Source organism: Oxyura jamaicensis, chromosome 9 (genome assembly GCF_011077185.1).
Source record: "Oxyura jamaicensis isolate SHBP4307 breed ruddy duck chromosome 9, BPBGC_Ojam_1.0, whole genome shotgun sequence".
Classification (NCBI taxonomy): domain Eukaryota; kingdom Metazoa; phylum Chordata; class Aves; order Anseriformes; family Anatidae; genus Oxyura; species Oxyura jamaicensis.
In genome coordinates, this window is record NC_048901.1 from 3,750,531 (window position 1) to 3,769,142 (window position 18,612).

Sequence of the window (18,612 nt, forward strand, 5' to 3'; positions counted from 1 at the left end):
TGACGGTCTCCACCAGATTGACTCTAAAGTGTTTTCTTTACTTGCCATCTGTCTGGACTGATTGGAAAAAGTAAAGTGGGGCTTGTTTAGAAAAATATATAAGCAGTTCATTTGGCACAAAGTTTGTTATAGATGTATGAAAAGCAGCTGGGTCCAGCTCGGGAGGTTTAAAAAAGTTTTATTACAGAGAGATGACTTTTCATGTACAAGTTCATGCACTAAATGTGTTCTTTCATATCACTTACAAGAAGTGACTAACTAAATTAGCTATGGCATTTAATTAGTTTTATTTGTGTTTTCCCAGGCCACTTATAATATTACAGGTGTGAATAGTGATCTGATTTTCAAATGTTGCCAGTCAGTTATATGCATAACTTTTAAGAGTAACAGAATCAGCTTCAAAGCTTCTTAAATGCTTTCTTTCACCTTAATTTAGCAAAGCACTTAAACACATTAAAGTTCAGCGTTTTTCTAGATTGCTTCTGTTTTTTACACGTTTGTCTGCTGAGAGGCCTGCAGTTTTGTGATTGTTGTTGGTTTGGTTGTTTTTTTTGAACCTTGTGAAAGTTTTGCTAAAGTCAGCTTAGAATAGCAATGAAATCCTTTTCACACAAATGCTTTCTGCAAATGCGTGTGTGTTTGTGTGTGTCTATGTGTATACCGAGAGAGCATAAGCATGCTCCCGGGATGCTTTTTTCTCCAGCTCTGTGAATTGCTCAGCTTCATCCTTATTAGCATTCAAAATCTGTTAAGTTTAGGAGGTCAGAGTCAGGTTTTAAACTAGCTATGTTTGGTCCAGTCTTTTTTCTCCAAATGCTTTGTTGTAGTAGAGTTGTCTTTTGCTGTGCTTTTACCAGGAGCCTTACTCTCTGCCTTTATTGGCTGAACCTCTGCCACGGTGAGTGTGAAGCTGAGCAGGAGACATTTTTCTGTGGTTTCTGAAAAAAGAGGGAGACTGAATTCCACCAGCAGAAAAACAAGGAAAAAACAAAACAAAACAACAACATCAACAACAAAAACCCACCAACTTTCTACCTTCTGAGAACATTAATTCTTGGTGGGAATTTTCTACTGTATTCGTTGTAATGCTCCCACTTGATCACAGCTATCTCATACCTATTTCTTGGAAAACTAAATCAATTTTAGGAAGATTTCATTTTCAGGATCTCAGGTAGAAGGGTGTCAGACCTCAGTCTTCTGTATTTCCAGTTATGGGGTCTGTGACTTTGTTATGCATATTTGAGTATACATAATAATTGCAGAAGCATTAACAAAATATTTTTTTCCCCTCACATTAAAACTCTGTTGTTTCATCAGAGCTAGAGGCTAGTTCTGCTTCTGGATCCAGAAACTGAGGAAACTGGGCTATATCATAATTCTACTTTGTTTGTGTTTCATAATCACGGAAGACACAAAACTGTAGCCATCTGAATGTGTTTTTAATTTTCAGAGCCTCTGAAATTTTGTGTTTACAGATACACTTGTTAATGTCTTTAACTGAACTAGTAAGATTTAGCAATGTTCTAATGTTTTTGTCTTCTGAGATTCCATTACTGGAAGCATTACTCACAATAAGTGGTAATTCCTGACTTAAATATGTATTTTTCAGGCCTTATGGATTAGGTCTCACCTACTACTAGGTGAGAATTGTCCTCGGATATGCATGTTTAACATCGCTTCTGTAACCTTTTCTGAAACCAGATCAAATACTGAACATGGGCTAGGGGAGCTAGCTTTGGTCTTCTGAACTGAAAGTTTAGAATGGTAAAGTGATGTTCAGCAGTTCCCTTCTGATAAGCACAGCCTGTGGAAGCAAATGATGTGTCTGGAAATTATTTAGGAATAGGTGAATGTGAGTATTCAGGTACTCAGCTGTGTTACTCTATCAGCCAGCCAGCTAGAAACATCCCTGTACTGGAATGGATTGTACCTGCATCTCCTCCATGGCTGGATTTGCAGATGGGATTTTTGCAAGTGCAAATTCTGTTGTGCAAAACTAGATGCAGCTGTTTTGAAACTTGCTAATACATTGATATATATATTTTTTTTCTCTTGAGACTTTGATTAACATATAATTATTTTTGTCATTGTGTTTGTTTTGCAGCATCTGTTCTACATGACATATTTACTTTGTCTCATCTTGTCTCTGTGGCATGTTCCCATTCAGTATTTTTCACATATTGTCTGCTAGGCTGGGTGATTCATGTTTTTTTTCTGGACCTTATAAGTTCAATTTACTGCTTTCACTACTGTTTGCTTTCAGCTCTGATGTTGAGATTTATTCCTCCCTCCTTCATTAAAGTTATTATTTTTGGTGCATAATGTTTTTACAAATACATTGGTTAACTTTAGTAGATGGAGAAGCTAATTTTCTTAGAAATTTTGTGTGTTCATATGAGGCTTGGTTTGTTATTGTTAAACTTGTTTGCTGCTGTTGTGGTTGTACCAACATCAGTAGAAATATATCAGTGAAAAAATTATTTAACCAAGTTCTTTGTTTTTGATAATACATATTAAGATAATACAGCATCTTTTATAAATACAGTAGGACATGAAGGTGTATTTAGAACACTTATGGCTCATTCTGTGGTCCAAGACCCACATGATACAAACTGGTGTATGTCCAGCAAAGTTATTGATTTAACAAATCAAAAGGTCTTGCCACTGTACATTTGAATTTGTAAATCTAATTGCTTTCATAGAAGAATTAGGAGAAACATGCATTTCATTCACATAACATTACTGGTCACTGAACAGTAATAACATTGTTTCTTTAGACAAACTGTTGATTCATACCAGTATTTTTTGTAGAGTGATAAACTCGATTTGACCACACACAGGAGACTGGAATCTTTACAATGACGAGAATACCACAAAGAAACAAATCATACCAAACTAGATAAATACAAAGGACATGTTTAGGAGGGGTAATCATGTGTGCTTTCATTTTGAGCAGAGACAGATGAGTTTCTTCCTACGTATTTATTTGAAGAAAGAACTCGGTCTCTTATTAAAAATCTACCAAAACAAGTGGTGTATTCTTCTTATTTTTTTCTTCCCCTTTGTATAAATAATTGGATATGAACATAGGAAATAGATGGGATAACAGTATTCATGATAGATGCAGTGTGGGCATAGGGCAGTGTTCATTATAATATATTACCGTTGGATGTCAGCAACAACGTTGAATTAATCAAGGAAGTCCTTTTGGTAGAGATGCAATTTTTGCTAAGTTTATGGAATGAACAGAGAAAGATTAGCATGAGAGAAAAAAATGTTGTCCAGTTTATGCTTATTATTGTGTACTTCTTCAAAGTTAAACCCAGTCTTCCAGGATGCAGTAAAAAGATAAAAAGATAGGAAAATAATACAGAAGAAGTGGCTGTGTGGTTAAGGAGACTGTATTCAGTACCTGACTCTGTCTTAGCTCATTCATCTGGCATTAGATGATTTACTTTCACTAATGATAGCAAATAGCCTGTACCTGTATTCAGATTACGTGTATTCTGTTTTAACACACAAGGCATGAAGTGTGTCAGTGAAGAGATGAGGTATGACTTTGACAGTGTTTCCTTATTCCTTATACTGCTCTAATCAAATGATCGTGGGCTTAGAAGAAATCAGCTGAGGCTGAACCAAAACAATCTGGGAGGCTGATGCGGGGAAGGAAGTCTCCTTTGACTGGTAAACCTATTCATAATTGGTTAATTGGTCAGCTCTGACATAGAGTACTCAGTTCCTCAAAAACTTATGTTCATCTGTGAATGGGTGGATGGCCAGGAGCAGAAACCCACGAAAAGACTGGAGGTAGTGGATGGTGCATCCCTATACACCATAACGTTCATCTGTATAAAAACTAGTTCCTATTCTAGTTTTTTAGCCCTGGAAAAGAGAGTCCAGAAATCTCCCTTTGGCTTGTAGAAAGTTGTTCTGGTTTTCTTCCCATGCAGGTTTGAAAATTCAGCTGCAATTTGTTGCAATTCATCCAAATCCCACTGTGGAATTTGGGTCATGACAAGAAAATGCAGCTGGTTTGGGTACTGATGCTGAGGCCGTTAACAGACTTACTATCTGTAGGATGTGATGAGTGAGCAGGGATGGGTGCTAGGAACCCAGCACAAAATTTGGCTTGGGGTTTAGGTGCTGGTGAGTGATGTGGTTGCTGGAGTGGTTACTGACTATGGAAACTAAATGGTGTTTCTCATCCTCTCCACCCTAGTCTGTCCATATCATATCAACATAGCACAGTGTTGCTGAGATTTGTCTCAAGATTGCTTTCACACAAAGTATTTTAGCCACACCTCAACTACCACCTACATGCTGAATGAAGATCAAGGAAGCAGTCCATCATATAATTTTATAGATTTCCATTTGCACATTCGCTTCCCAGTCAAACCTGGAATGTCAGTAGCACCCTACAGACCTTTGACAGACGGTCAGAAATTCTTCTTTGAATTAGTGAAGTGCTTTACTTCCTCATCACCTAGTAAACAGGAAGAAATTTTTAATTTCTTCAGTATTTGAAACATGTATGTTGTATATCCTAATGCTTTTAGCATTCAAAGTACTTTGCAAGGAACATTTTTCAGAGGTACTCCTCCCCCTCAATTTTTTGCTTGAAAACTCAGGCTCAAATGAAAGACTAAATGGAAAATAAAATAAAAGCCACATTCCCATAAAACCATTTGATAGATAGGGAAACAAAGGCACAGGAGACCGACCACACAGTAGTTTGATGGCAGAGCCAGAAGTAGCTTCAGATAATCCAATACATGTGCTTTAGTGATGAGAACACACCATCATCCTTCTCGATTCCTAAGTTGGTTCAAGCTCTTTCTCCATTCTAGCGTAAGATTTCCACGTAAAGAGCTTCTGAGAATTACTACTCTGGGGATTGCTGTCAACTCCAAAGTGTGTTATTTGCACATTGAAGTACTTAACTGAGGATCTTTTCTTTTTCCAGTTGCATTCACAGGAGGTTTGATGGTAATAGAGCTGTCTTCTGGTCTCTGCCAAGTTTATTTTCCAAAAGAAATATCTGAATGAGGAAACAATGACTAAAGAGGATATGTGAACTGTCTAGCATACTGCAAGGGTCCAAACATTCAGAAGAGAGAGGATTTTTAGGATGGCTGAAGGGTGTATTATTAGGAATAAAAGCATGAAATTGAGCAAAAGAAAATTTAGGCCGACTATTAGGAAACATTTCCTCATACAGTGTAGTGTAGAGTTACCTCCCAGGAGAAATAGTGAAAGCCTCATGGTTTGAATGGTTTCAAAGAGCAGAAAACTTTTGGGAATGACTTTCCATTAGTATGTGACACACTGTACAACCAAAGAGGTATTTTCCAGCTCCCCACTTCTCATAACTGACTCCATGTTCAATTGTTCAATGTCAAATTCATGAGTTAGTTATCAGGCTTAAACAATGCCTATAAAATTGGGCTTAACTGTGAGGTTATTTGGAGGAGAGGGGGAGGAAGAGGAAAAAGGCTCTAAAACCAGGAATCATTATAAACTCTGAGGAGATGGTTGACAGGTCTGGAAGCTGAAGGTGAGACTGCCCAGGCCAGCACACCTGCTTCCTGGGAGGTCCTGTGGCAGACAACTAATGGCAGGGCCTTAACTGTCCTGAGCGGCCTCACCTGAGGCCTCTCAAACACCTCCTATGGTCCCAGGAGCCCTATTCAAGCCAACACCAGGGGCATTTGTTCTTTGTTTGAAGGGCATTGCAATGGGGCTGTTTTCTAGCTCAGCTACAGTCCTGCCCAGCCTTGGGCCCATGGGCAGGCCTCCTGGCCCGGCCCCACAGAGGTGCTGGGTGCTGCAGCCGCCCAGGCCTGGCCCTGGAGAGCCCCCCGGAGCCCCCTGCTGCTGCTGGCGTGCAGGTGAGTTCAAGGCTGCAATTGCTGATCGTGTGGGGAGTGTTAGTGATGATTCAGCTTCAGCACTGACTTATTTTTCTTATGTGTATTGTACGCTGAGACTTTAAAGCTGTTGTTCTATTTCAGCAATGTACAGATGTGAAAAATAGAAGCGTAAAAAGAAGACATAAATGTGCTTTTGCATTTCTTAAGGAGCCTTAACCAGCTATGAGTACTTCAAACAATCCTATCTAGGACCAGGGAGGGTGTTTTGTATCCACACAGGTTGTAGCATTTAAACTCTTCCTGTTGTAGTGCACTGAGGTCCACCTGTGCTTGTAATCAGGATTTTGGAAGCACCTGTGAGGGATGGGTGGGTGTGCTGCAGCCTGGGGCGGTGGAAGGAGGGTGTTGTGGTCCTATGAAAGCTGCTGTGGAAGAGAGGTGGTAAAAGCTGTGCAGGAATTTTACTGTGCTGTAACAAGATAGTAAGATTCCTCTGTCTTGTTACAGTAAACATGAGATAAATCTTTGCACTGAAGGACTTACTTCCCCATTTCCTCCTTTGTAGGGGTCTAGGGAATAAGTGCAATGTGGCTCCAGGAGGGGTGCTGCCCCTTGGCCTGGGCAGCTCAGAGTTCTTAGCAATTGTGCTGGCCTCCATCTTCCCTGCTGTTTTTCTGGTGATTGTTAAAGATATTTTCAAATATTGCTAGTGAGAAAGGATCTCCTGAACTTAAAAATTCTTTCTATTAAAAATAAAGAAAAACACCATCAAAAGAAAAAAAAATAAGATAAATGCTGCCATCCTGGCCTTGTCTAAAGCCCATAGTCTGCATCAAACATACAGTGCAAAACCCCTTTCCAGTTGCTACAAGTTGGCTGTGTGTGCACTAATACTGAAAAGTTTCCTAAAGCCTTTCAGTGGTTTATTTAGAGTTGGAAAGAGGCAGTGTACTTCAGAAGTAGACGTAATATTCTAAACTTAGCTAAGCATAATAGCCATTGAGTGCATTGCTACAGCAATCCATGAAAAAGGCAAAATGAATACAAAATCCTTGTTAAGTTTCAGTGAATCTATCTTTGGATACATTATATAAAATCAGGGTCAAATACTGAGAGTTGGCTGCTCTTCTTTGTTTATATAGCTCTGCGTTAGGCCCCATATCAGCTATATGCTCCTATGCAAAAGAGGTGTAATAGTTTCTGTTCAGTCCCCAGTGGACATGACTTCATTTAACAAAACTGTAAGTGCAGCATGTTTTGGCTGTTTCTGCATGAGACAGGTGGAGGGAGTGAGCTTCATACTACAGCTTTTACTGTAAAGCAGACTGAGTTCTTACCACAGATGGGAAGAACTGTCAGCTCCATTTAAAGGTGATGTTATTGGCTTAGTGGGACAATTATGCTGTAAATGCCCATATCCTGGATAATATCTGGGTCTGTAGAAACATGCTATATAGCATTTCTTGATTGATTCGAGACGATTTTTCATTATTACTGTGAGAACAGTCTATAAATCTATTTAACCGTCTAAGCTTAATAAGTAAATACATACATTTTCCAGCAGCAGTGGGAAAGGTGTCAAACCATATGTTGGGGTTTCTGTTTTGGAGTCATAGATGTGACGTGGTTAATTTAATAGTCTTACTCTGCAAGTTGTCAAAGTGAATTGGATGACTCTAAAATTTCATTGCTATTTTCTGTCAGTAAAGGTACTAGAGCCTGCTCCTTGGCCATTGTTTTACAAGGATTCTAACAGTAAAAGTGAAAATAATCCTGTTATTCTATAGTAGTTACTGCAAGTTTTTCAAGTCACGGGGAATCAAGGTGGCTTTGTTACTTGGTTTTGAGAGAGAAATACTTGAGGAAAGGCACCTTTGCATTCCATGTAACTTATTGCAAATCTTGATTATATAATAATTGAGTACACCAATAACAAAACGCTGACAGAATTTACTGGTAATGTGTGGTGGAAAAATACAATGGCCACAAGGAGATAGTAATGACTACTATTTTAAGATGCAAGCAGCCTGAGAAATAGAGGAAGTCAAGAAAAATGTGGCCTGATTAGTTTTTTTTTGGAGGGGCAATAGGCTGAATGCATCATGCAAATGGACCACATGCACCTGTAAGCTGCAGGAAATAAATGGAGTCTCATCAGTAGAAGACCCACTCAATCAAATGCATTTGAAGCCTTTGAAAACCCATAAGGTTTTCTCTGTCATCTTAAATATTTCTTCCATTATTATGAGGAATTCCAGATATGCTGATACTATTTGCTCAATGCTCGCTTCATCTTTTTATTAAAAGGTCTGTCTTTCCAAAGATAAGCCTATTTTTTTTTCCTCCTTTCTAAAAAGAAAAACAAGAATGCTTGACAGCTCCTTTCTTTCTCTTTGCTCACTATGCAGCAAATAATCAATCTTGGTTGAATGACGTTTTAGAGAAATTGCAGTTGTAAATGTGTCAGTACTTAAGAAAAGTGTAAAATGCCTCTTACATTTGCATAGCTGGGAAATCAGAATTTACCTAAACATACATGTGGTTGATGAAAGCATAAAAATAGAACTGATTTTGTAACAAGAAAATTACAAGGTAGCTTTTTGAAGGAATTGGGTGACTTACCTGAAGAAAATTTCATGAATGGTTGCCATTGTGAAGACTTAAATGGGCAGGTCCCAGCTAAGCCCTTCAATAGTGAGGGTGCCTAGTTCTGGGTGCTCACTGCCCTGGGCCTCAGACCCCTTCTTACAAAAGGGTCTCATCCTGCTTTCCTCAACTTTACTGCTACAGGATCAGGTATATTCTACTGCATATAATTCACCATCTGCAGAATGATCTGCAACTATTTTTCTATTTCTTTTTTCTTCATTTTTTTTTGTACAATATATTTACCATTACTTCAGTAATAATGTAATAATTACATTGATAAAGAATCAATGTACATTGATTCTTTAAACACATACAGTTTAATTCTTTTCCCAGTGGCATCTCAGCAGGCTTTGCAAGCAGCAATCAATCAATAACCTTCACAAGGCCCCTTCAATCACTTTTTTTAGCTATACAGTTTGGGAACTGAAGGATAGGAGTGTTGAAAGACTTGCCCAAGGTCACACAAGGAGTTGGTAGCTGATTTTTTTTTTAATTTTTTTTTTAATCCTAGACTCCTATTTCAAACTTCAGAACACACTGCCTCCATATAAGCGTGTTTTATGTGTTTATGTTTTGGGCAGGGTATAGGAACAGTCTTGCCACAGTGACTTTCTGGGTCAGTGACTATTCCTTTATAAGTTTTAAGCTTTCCAAAGCCAAACATCTGAAAGTAGAAACACGAGGGATACTTCAGGAGTGTGAAAGCTGATGTAGTGAGGATGTAGATTTCTCACTAGGGGAAACCACTGATGTGTTCCAACATCATTTGGTTTGCCACCAACCAACAAGCTAGTGATGGTGGCACTGACTCGGAGTCAGTCTGTGCGAGGTATTTGTTAATGTTGCTACAACAGATGCTCATTATAAACTACAGTTACCCACAGTTTACTCTGTTTATACAACCATTTAGTGGTTATTTATTAAAAATAAAATTTATGTATGGTTATTGGAAGTATATTTTGGCAGGGAAGTGACCCTAGCAGAAATATGTCTGAATCAACACTCAGCTAGCAGTCACTCTTTATGCTGTCATATAAAACCTTGTTAAATAATATTTTGTTTCTATCTTCAATTGCTGTTATATAAGGCCAGTAATGAAAATCTCCCAAAGGATCGGCAAATGGAGTGAGTTTTTCTGCACATTTTCTCCATAAAATAAAAAAAAAAAACTAAGCCAATGAGTGTCAACATTATTACCTACCTGAAGCGCATGCAGTAAACTTCAATAGGAAATTGTTTACATTCAGATTTTTGCAGGTAGAAAGGTCCTCTGCATTTAAATACAATTTGAATGGCTTTCTGAGAACTACGGATAATTTGCATTCAGAAAGAAATTAGCTTGCATTTCAGTGGGACTACTCACATGCTTAGAGGTAAGTGGCTGACTGAATTGTTTAATGCTCAGAGAAGATACTAAAAATAGTATCTGAAGATGCTTATAACTTAAGAGGAACCTTAGATTTAGACAAGGAAGCAGTGCCAAACCTGATTGTACTTGTGATATTCTAGAGATATTTTTACCTTTTTGTAATTTGCATTTGTTTGGCATTTTAATATAGCGGAAATTTCACCATTTTTCCTCAGTTTTTGTGATTTTGGGGGGGTATAGGGGGAGCCTTTAAAATAACTGCAGATGAAAGCCATTGGACTGGAAGCTGCTATGTAAAACAAAGAATAGGTTCCTGCATGACAGAAGGTATTTAAATATACTGGTATAGTTCAGTGTGAGGACAAAGTGGTTTCCATTTTGGCAATAGAACAGACACTGTTAGTGGCAACCACCCTGCTTCTCCTGAGTGAGAATAAAGGATGTGTTGGCCTGCAGGACAGAGCTTTTGGGAGTAAGAACCAAAGCCCCTGGATTAGCAGCAAGCAGGCTGTTGTTTATCACAGGTTTGGAGGAGGAGGAGAGGTGTTCTGATATGAGGTAACCGTGGTGTGCATATAAAGGAAGGCTGATTATTGTGAAGTCAGTCCATCTCTGTAGAGTTTACGAACAGGAGTGATCAGAGGGGTGCATTTTGTGCTTCCTGAGGCAAGGGCATGTGTTTACGTTGAGAGAGAGATGTGGCTCCCCAGCCTGTGAAGTGCCAAAAGTAGGAGCGGTTGAGAGGTTTGGCTGTTCTTTGTGGGTGCAGATCCTACTCCCAGGAGAGGGACAGCAGAGGTGCAGCCCTGCAGCTCCCCTTCCTGCTGCACCAGCTGCCTGCAAGGACTTTGCAGGGGAGTATCTGGGGAGGCTGCTTGTAGCCCTAAGTGTCTGGGTAGCTCATAAAGCGAAGAACAGCCAAGAAAGGTCTTCACCACTTCTAGGTCCTCTAACAAAGATAAAGAAGGACAAATACTGTCCCTGTCTTCAAGCCTTGTCTGAAATTGGTGGGAGTCTCACTCAGACCTGCCTGAAGCCAACTCTTCATTAATCTGCTTCTTGAGTAAGGAGAACCTGCAGTAGAGCCTTGGTTGTCAGGAGAATGTGAAACATACTAGCCCTTGGCTTCCTGAACAAAAAGGAGGGCAGTCCCTAGCTGTCAGGGAAAAAAAAAGTCAGGCCCTTGTTTTGGGGGAAAAACAAAGGAGCCCCCTTTGCTCTGGGCTGGCTACACTAGTCACTGTCTGAAGAAGTTAGGCTTCACCCACAGTTACCACATGGCAATAGCTGATTGCCTGGTATTTTGGGGGATGCCCTCTTTCTGACTGCAGAACCATGGTTGTATGGCCAAGGGATCAGCTTGTGTGGCCCTAACAGTGAGGGGGCCCCGTACTGAGCCGTGCCTTGTAGCTCCTGCCCCATCAGCGTTCCTTTGGGTGTTCAGCCTTTGCAGGTGCTTGCTCAGGGACTCTCCCTTGGGCCAGGAGATGTGGAAGTTTTTGAGTGTCTCACTTCCTAGTCTCCAAAAGCTGTAGCACCTGGTTGTGTGTTTGTTCTGAAAGCCAGTGCTGGCATTGAACCCTCCCGCAGCAGCAAGTCTGTTCCTACCCCCTCTTTTCCCTTTGCGACAGAGTCGTGTCTTTGTCCCTGAGAGCTGCTGTGTTGGATGTCTTGTTGAGAGGTTGAGCTTGTATGTGAGGGGCTCCAGATTTCTGTTGCTCTGCCCTTCACTGCATTTTCACTAGAATGCATAGCCCTTGCAGTCCCTAGTGCTCTGTAAGAACCTCTTAGGAGAACCTGGAGGCGTTGTGATACAAAGGAATGATCAATACCGGTAAAGGAAATAACCCTGTGAGGAGAAAGAGTTTATTTGTGAGAGATGGGACTTTTGAAACCTTTCAAAAAGCTCTTACAAAATTGCTTGCTTGTGTTTGTAGCTGTTTTTGTGTTTTTCACTCTGTACAGTCATAATGTTGCACTGTATTTCTTAGATTTCGGGAGAGAGCTGCATGCTGTGCTGTGAATGGAGTAGTGAAGGGGCCTTTATCCGCAGGCCATCGGGAGCCATGAAGTAAGCATTGCTCTTCGCAGCAAAACAAAGCATGTGGTTAGGAGTTTGAATCCATAGCAAAGCTTGTCATTTGACCTGGATTAAGAGCTAATATGGGAGAGGAACATAAGTGATACAACAGGGCCATTTTGTATAGCCACAGACATCGATTCCACTACATAAGCATGGCTTTTTTGTGTGTGTCTGGGTGTTTATTTACCAGACCCTAAGCATATGCTACTGCCTCCTTTCATAGCTTTTCCTCTACTGTAAAGCTACTCAGGAGCTGAGTAAGCTGTATTCTGGAAAAACACATTGCAGGAAATGGTATTTACCCTTTGATCTTTAGATCCTTCTTCTGCTGTGATGTACAGTCACTGGTTTTGTCTTTGCTCAGTGAACAGGCTTTCTTCATTTAGATTTATGGCAATTGCTCATTGCTAGTAGAAGAAGCTTTAGTGCCTTTTATAAAATAAGTGGAAAACATGGTCTTTTTCCTTTATCTTATGACTTTTCATGCTGTCTGGAGACTTTTTTTTTTTTTTTTTTTTTTTTTGAGATATGGATTTCTTGGATTGCAAAGTATTAATTGTATTGGCTTGGCTGTAACCATCTTGACTTTGAAGTGTCATTCGTCCGTGTGCAGCCCTAATGAACTCAAAAGAAGCCTTTGTAGAGTAATCTGGCTAAATCAGAGTGGAAGTTTGCAGTACTTCTCCTAGAATAGAGCACTCGTGGGCAGACACTTTGGTGTGTAGTAGCCAGTGGGGCTGTGTGTTTGCTTCAGGGTCCATCCATCATGAATTATTTGTGCTGGCATATGCTGGGGTGCTATTCAACATGAGCAAGGAGGTCAGAAGCTGGACTACATATATTACATGATAAAGGGGAAAAACTGAAGCAGGTGGAGAAGTTAATGGCCTCTAGGGCGGGCCTGAAGTCTTTCTATTTAAATATGAGAAAGAGGGGACTGCTTGACTTCTCATTAAATCCTGAGGTGATGGCAGAAAAGGATTTGCTGTCTTTGCCTTTTCTGTTTGATTATCTCCTGTTTATGTTGGAGGTACCCTGTGATTGAGTGATAACCAGACTGCCTCCACCTGGGAGGAGCCAAATTCTATCCCAGACTGTCTCCATTTCCCTTGGAAATGCCAGACCAGTAAGTTGAGGCTCTTTATTATTGTCAGGAGGCATTCTGGACATTAGACATCTAGTATCAAACACTAAGCTAGACATACAGGTTAGTGTTTGGAGTGTGTGCGCGCCTCCCAGGCACTCAGTGAAGCAGGAGACTCCAGCAATAAAGTGGCAATTGGTGGCAGAACCATGTTTTCACTTTTTTTGCCTCTGAACCACATCCCCTTCAACATTTCACTGAAAGAATAACTTCCAGCGTCTAAAAATGTTGTGTGAGAAATCTAAATGTTTTAGAGTAAAGTTTGTGGTAAAGGTCTGTCACTTGCACCTTATCCGGTTATAAGGCTTTGGATTAATTACTTCTAAAGACTGTTGTACACTTTCAGAGTGGTACTCTTTTTTACAATAAAGAGGATGTAATGAAGGGAAGACCAAAGAAGAAGAAACATAGAGGTAATTTTTTCTACCTAGTCTGATTCAATTATAGAAGCTGTAGATGAGCATATTTTTATAATGTCACTGCAAGTCTTTTATGAAATTAGCTAAATTAGAAAAAAAACAACTTTCTGTTGTATTATTTATGACCTGGAATTTTATCTGTATGTAAATACACCTTGCAATAAGGAACAAGTAACAATTCAGTGAAAAATTCTCCATAAATCTTCTGCATTTTGATTGCTTTATTTGCTAGCCCTGATGATCTTTAATCTCCAAGATCTACAATCATGCAACTACTTCCTTTTTTTTTTTTTTAATAACACTTACACTTGATTTTTTGAAGCATAAAAGAAGCCTTTTTATACAGCTGTATGCTTTCATGAAGAATTAATGACTTGATAAACATTAGACTGTTATTGTTTATGCAAATGCAGTCAGCTCCCTGAAAAGAAGGCCAGGTTGCATAGTGTGTGCATGATTTACTGTAAGAAAAAGAAAATATTTCTTTTCTGTAGGAAAACAAAGGGTTGGTTCTGTGGCATAAACACAATAATTTAATACATAGAAAATTCTCCTGTTAAAGAGAGCTTCCCACTACTGTTCTTTTCTTCTTGCTAAGAATTGGTAAGAGGCAAGTCCAAGCAGCTTTCTGTTCATGGGTCTCTTAATAGACACAGCTTGTTAATTGATTTTAGATACTGCAATACCAGCGATGCCTAAAAGAAAGGGTAATCCTTTTGGCTGCTGCCTTCCTAAAGTGGGCCTGTTAATCAGCACTTTATATGGAAAGCTGGAGAAGGCAAGGAGGAAGAGTTTTAGATTTGAGGTGGTAAAGCACCTAGTGTGTAGTGCTTTTGTTGGTTGCCTGTAGAAGAGCAGCTAATAGAGGCCTTTTGCTTCTTAGAGTTCAGGAGAAGACTCCAAAATACGCATTTTTAGAAACATCTGCATGAGGTGTCATACCAGAACAAGGCGTAATGATGACAGCAAGGGATTGCAAATGTGTTTTCAATCTTAAGGCTGTTTGTGAAGGTCTTTACTAGCACCTCAATTTTTGATCCAAATTTTCTTTGGGGGCTGTTAATTGTAGGCATGGCTTGCAATGTTCTTTGCCCCATGGATTGCTACCTGTCATCAAGGTCCAAATGTTGCCCTTCAGCTCTCAATGCTTGGAGGCTTCTGTGTGTGCTATATTGAGCTACCTGTAGTGTTTTGTAGTGTGGGCCCTGTTCAGGTCTCCTCACCTGAACACTCTTACTGAAATTAAATATTCTGTAGTAGTTGTATGTTTTAGAGTAAATAATCACCAACAGCCTGAAGTATTTGCTCAGGTAAAGCTGTGAAATGTCAACAAGGTGTTAAACACATACTTTCCAGAAACTATGCATGGGGAATGTCTGAAATCCCTACTCTAAATCTCAAAAAATAAACTCCCCCTGCCCTCCCCCCCCCCCCCAACAACAACAAAAAAAAGACAAACAACTAAATAGGGAAAAAAAAAAAAAACACCTCACCTAACGTCTAAACTTTTGCTTTCTGTGGTGTTATTTTAAATGATCTCTTGCTTACACTTCATGAACAATACTGGGTTGGGGTGCTGTGCTTTTACTATATCAAAGCTGGATATCTCCAATGCTTCCTACTGATCAATGTTTAATAAACTCAGTGTATTTATGGCTGAAATCCACCTTTTTTTTTTTTTTTTTTTTTTTTTTTTTTCCCTGAGATGCCAGAAACCATCTGGTCACAGCAGGACTGAGTTTAGCACTGGCTAATTTTCCTGGCTTTCTGGACACTCACTAATTTACTCTAGGTCTGAACTCTGTTGATACTCATACCGATGCATTTCTGCAGCTCTGGTCCATTATGCTGAACAAAACTAACATTATGATGGTCTGCCCTGTGACCATGCCACTGTGAGGATGTGAGCAGCAGAGCAGCTCTACAGCTTTGGACTAAAGGTACAGCTTGGTCATTGTAACAGTGACCAGAACTGGCTGGAAAAATTGCCGAATAGGGCAAGTATGTAAGAGTACTTCCTGCAGCCACTATTGACAACTCAGACTTCCTGGGCAGAGCTGTGTCCTTTGCTTTGGGAACTTTTTGGGATTTCTCTTCCATTACCTTGTGCAGTCTCCCCTAAAACTTGCATAAACTTTGGTATCTGCAACATCCCATGTCACGAAGTACTGTAATTTAATTACAAGTTGCGTGGGGCGACTCTCTGTTTAGAACATACCACTTCGAAGTTTCATTTACCAGTCCTTAACTATTATGCTATGTGAGCCTTTCCCACTGCTGTTGTACCCCTTTGGAATGTCTGTGTGTGCATGTGTAAAGCCCTACATTGTACGTAAGATGTGGCTGCATCAAGTTACACTGCGGTGGGCTGGCTTTCTTTCTACCAGATTCTGTTCCTGTCTCATAACGCCTCTGCTCCAGCTTGCTGCAGTTTGCTGGGGAGTCGGATCAAAGGATGCGGTCGGGATGCTTCCATTGCAGAGTGCGCCGTTTGGGGAGCAGTCGTACCCTGCTTTGTGAGAACTTGCCGAAGTACCGGCAGCAGTCAGGCCACCCTGGCACTGTAGCTGTGGCAGCTAACTGTGGAGTTGCTTCAGCTGGAGGCTTTCTGGTACTCTGCTGCTTTATTTACCACTAACTCTGGCATCCTTTTACCAGTGAGCAGTCCCCAGTATGGACATATACAAATCACGTGCTGGTCACGGTACTGAGCAGAAACTAAATAGGGACTCTTGCTTTTCTCATTGGCAGGAGAATTCATTCCCGATTTGACACAGAACTCTCAACAACTTATTATAAAGCTACTGTGGTAAAATAAGTCCTACCTGCACGTGCTACTTGTGAAAACCGTTGCACTCCGGACTGTCAGGGACATTTTGGGCCATCACGAGTCTACCACATGACTAACATTTCTTTAAATGGAACAAATGTCTGAGGGTATGAAGCCAATTCATGTCTAGTATTACTTCATACATTTTTGGGATGCTCACACTTGATTTATTTGCATATTAATTATAGCTCTCATCAATTAATTATGTTCAAATGCATTCTATACATTCAGGAACGTGTGCTGGGTTTTATCTTCCTGTTGAAGTACATCCTATTGGCGAACGGCTGCATTTGGAAGCAATAAAATTAAATGGAACACAAACACAACTTAATTTTCCCGGGTATGGTTTAGTTTCTTGACAGACAGGGCCAAAGTCTTTTATCTTTGCTGTTTAATAGGGAAATGATTAATATTTTAAATGATAGTAGAAAAAATGAAAGGTTTATAGTTGCTGTGTGAAAGCAGCTGAAGTTCTGCCTGGTAGTAGCTGGAATGATGTAATGAGAAAGGACAGCTTGTGGCTAAGCACAGTTCAAATAAGCTTGAGCAAATTGATTCTTTTTTTTTTTTTTTTTTTTTTTTTTCCATGTCTGAATGTGAGAGACTTTTTTCTTCTGGTTGTAAATCATTGAAGAAATCCAGGAAACCTATTGCTGGTGTCAAAAGTAATTGCGTGTCTTACTGGGGCTGTTCTATTTGTGCTCTGTCTATATGTATCCTATGCAACGTATAGTATGCAACATGATTGGTAGCCTCTGCTGAGGACAGCTATGTCAAGAACTCCTCAGCAAGGTTTTGATTTGTTCAGTGCTCTTCTGTTGGTGTGCTTGAGACCGTTTCCCAGCGACTTGTCTCCATTTTTATTTTTGACAATACCTACCATTCTGAATGTGGATGTAATTAATGTGAAAAAAAACACTAATCAATAGCCAGGTAGCAGTTCTGTGCTTCTGATGAAAGCTAGCGTGAGCAAAATCTTTTCTGTTTTGAGTTCACAGGACTTAATTCTGATCAGCCACCTTGTAGCTGTTGAGGTCTGTGCGGAATTTGGCTCTCACATGTAATTGTTGATGACTTGTTCTCTGACAGTTGTTGATTTGAATGGCAATGGTGATACGCTCAGCAGGGCAGATCCTCCTGTACACATGCTGCTGTGCTTCAGAATCCTCTTAGCAAATCTGGTAAGGGAAGGTTCGAGTCCCATATTTCTCATTTTTTCATTTTTAATTCCAGAATGAGTGTGTAAAAGCAGAATTAAGAACAGCAGCAGCATAGTCTATGTTGTATGTTGCAGTTACCAGTTCATACAAGTCTAAGCAGTGGATATATAAATAACCAGGTAATATCCAAGGCTTTCTGGAAACTATTTCAATTTCTCACTCCAGAAATATTTCCTATGAGCAATTCAGCTTGGGAAATTCTGGATTTGTTGAGACTGTCCAAGTTCCCCAGGAGCATTTCTATATGCTGATTAGTTCCAAAACTGCTGATTTGATGGGATGATCTGGATTATTTTTCTGCTGCTGGATGCCATTTGTTTGTATAATATCCCCTGAGGAGTTTCTTCATGTTGTACTGGAGAGAAGGGTTACAGCAAATACTGGGATACAAAATCTGGTGAAATGGAATATATTTTTGCAATGTCTACGTTGTGCATATCTGACTATTTGCCCTTCCTGAAGCTCAGCTGGCTGTGTGGGCTTAACCTGGGAAGTCAGTGAGATGAAGGCTATTGGAGTGTGGGGCAGGGTAGAGGGAATTGAGTTGTACTTGGGTGAAGAACAGCGAGTGACCTGTATGGCACACCACAACACTGAGTATTTTGAATATCATCAGAATTAGTCTTCTGGTCTTAAGCGTTATGAAATCTGAAAGTTTCCCTATCAGAAGCATAAAGTTCAGGATGAGTGCACGTGAACTCAAACCTGCCATGCATAATGTGAACTAAACGCTTTAAATACAGACTTCTAACAATGAGCTTGTGCTGTTTTCCAGGTGCAGTTCAGATTGGCATGTTGTCTCCTTAGGTGGCTATGAGATTGGTTGAGACTTGTCTTCATTTAATTTCCTTTAGGCTTGGGAAAAGGCATGGGAGAGCAATAAAGGGCTCACAGATACCTTATTCTGGTCAGGGAAAGATTTTTTTTGTAGTGCTAGCAGTGTGAAATGAATACTTAAACACTTGTACAGCTTCAGAGGACATAAAGACATTGCAGTACTCACCCGAAAGATGTAGATTCAAATCTAG

General features: G+C 40.0%; 1 long non-coding RNA gene across 7 annotated transcripts in view; it reads left to right on the plus strand.

Moving 5' to 3' along the window:
- The first annotated feature begins 5,793 nt into the window (after nucleotides 1-5,793).
- The window catches only part of LOC118171654, a 173,333-nt gene continuing 160,514 nt past the window's right edge, over nucleotides 5,794-18,612 (plus strand). For all 7 annotated transcript variants that reach the window (XR_004753305.1, XR_004753301.1, XR_004753300.1 and 4 more), the window contains exon 1: nucleotides 5,794-5,888. This is a non-coding gene — a long non-coding RNA (uncharacterized LOC118171654). The remainder of the gene's footprint in view (nucleotides 5,889-18,612) is intronic.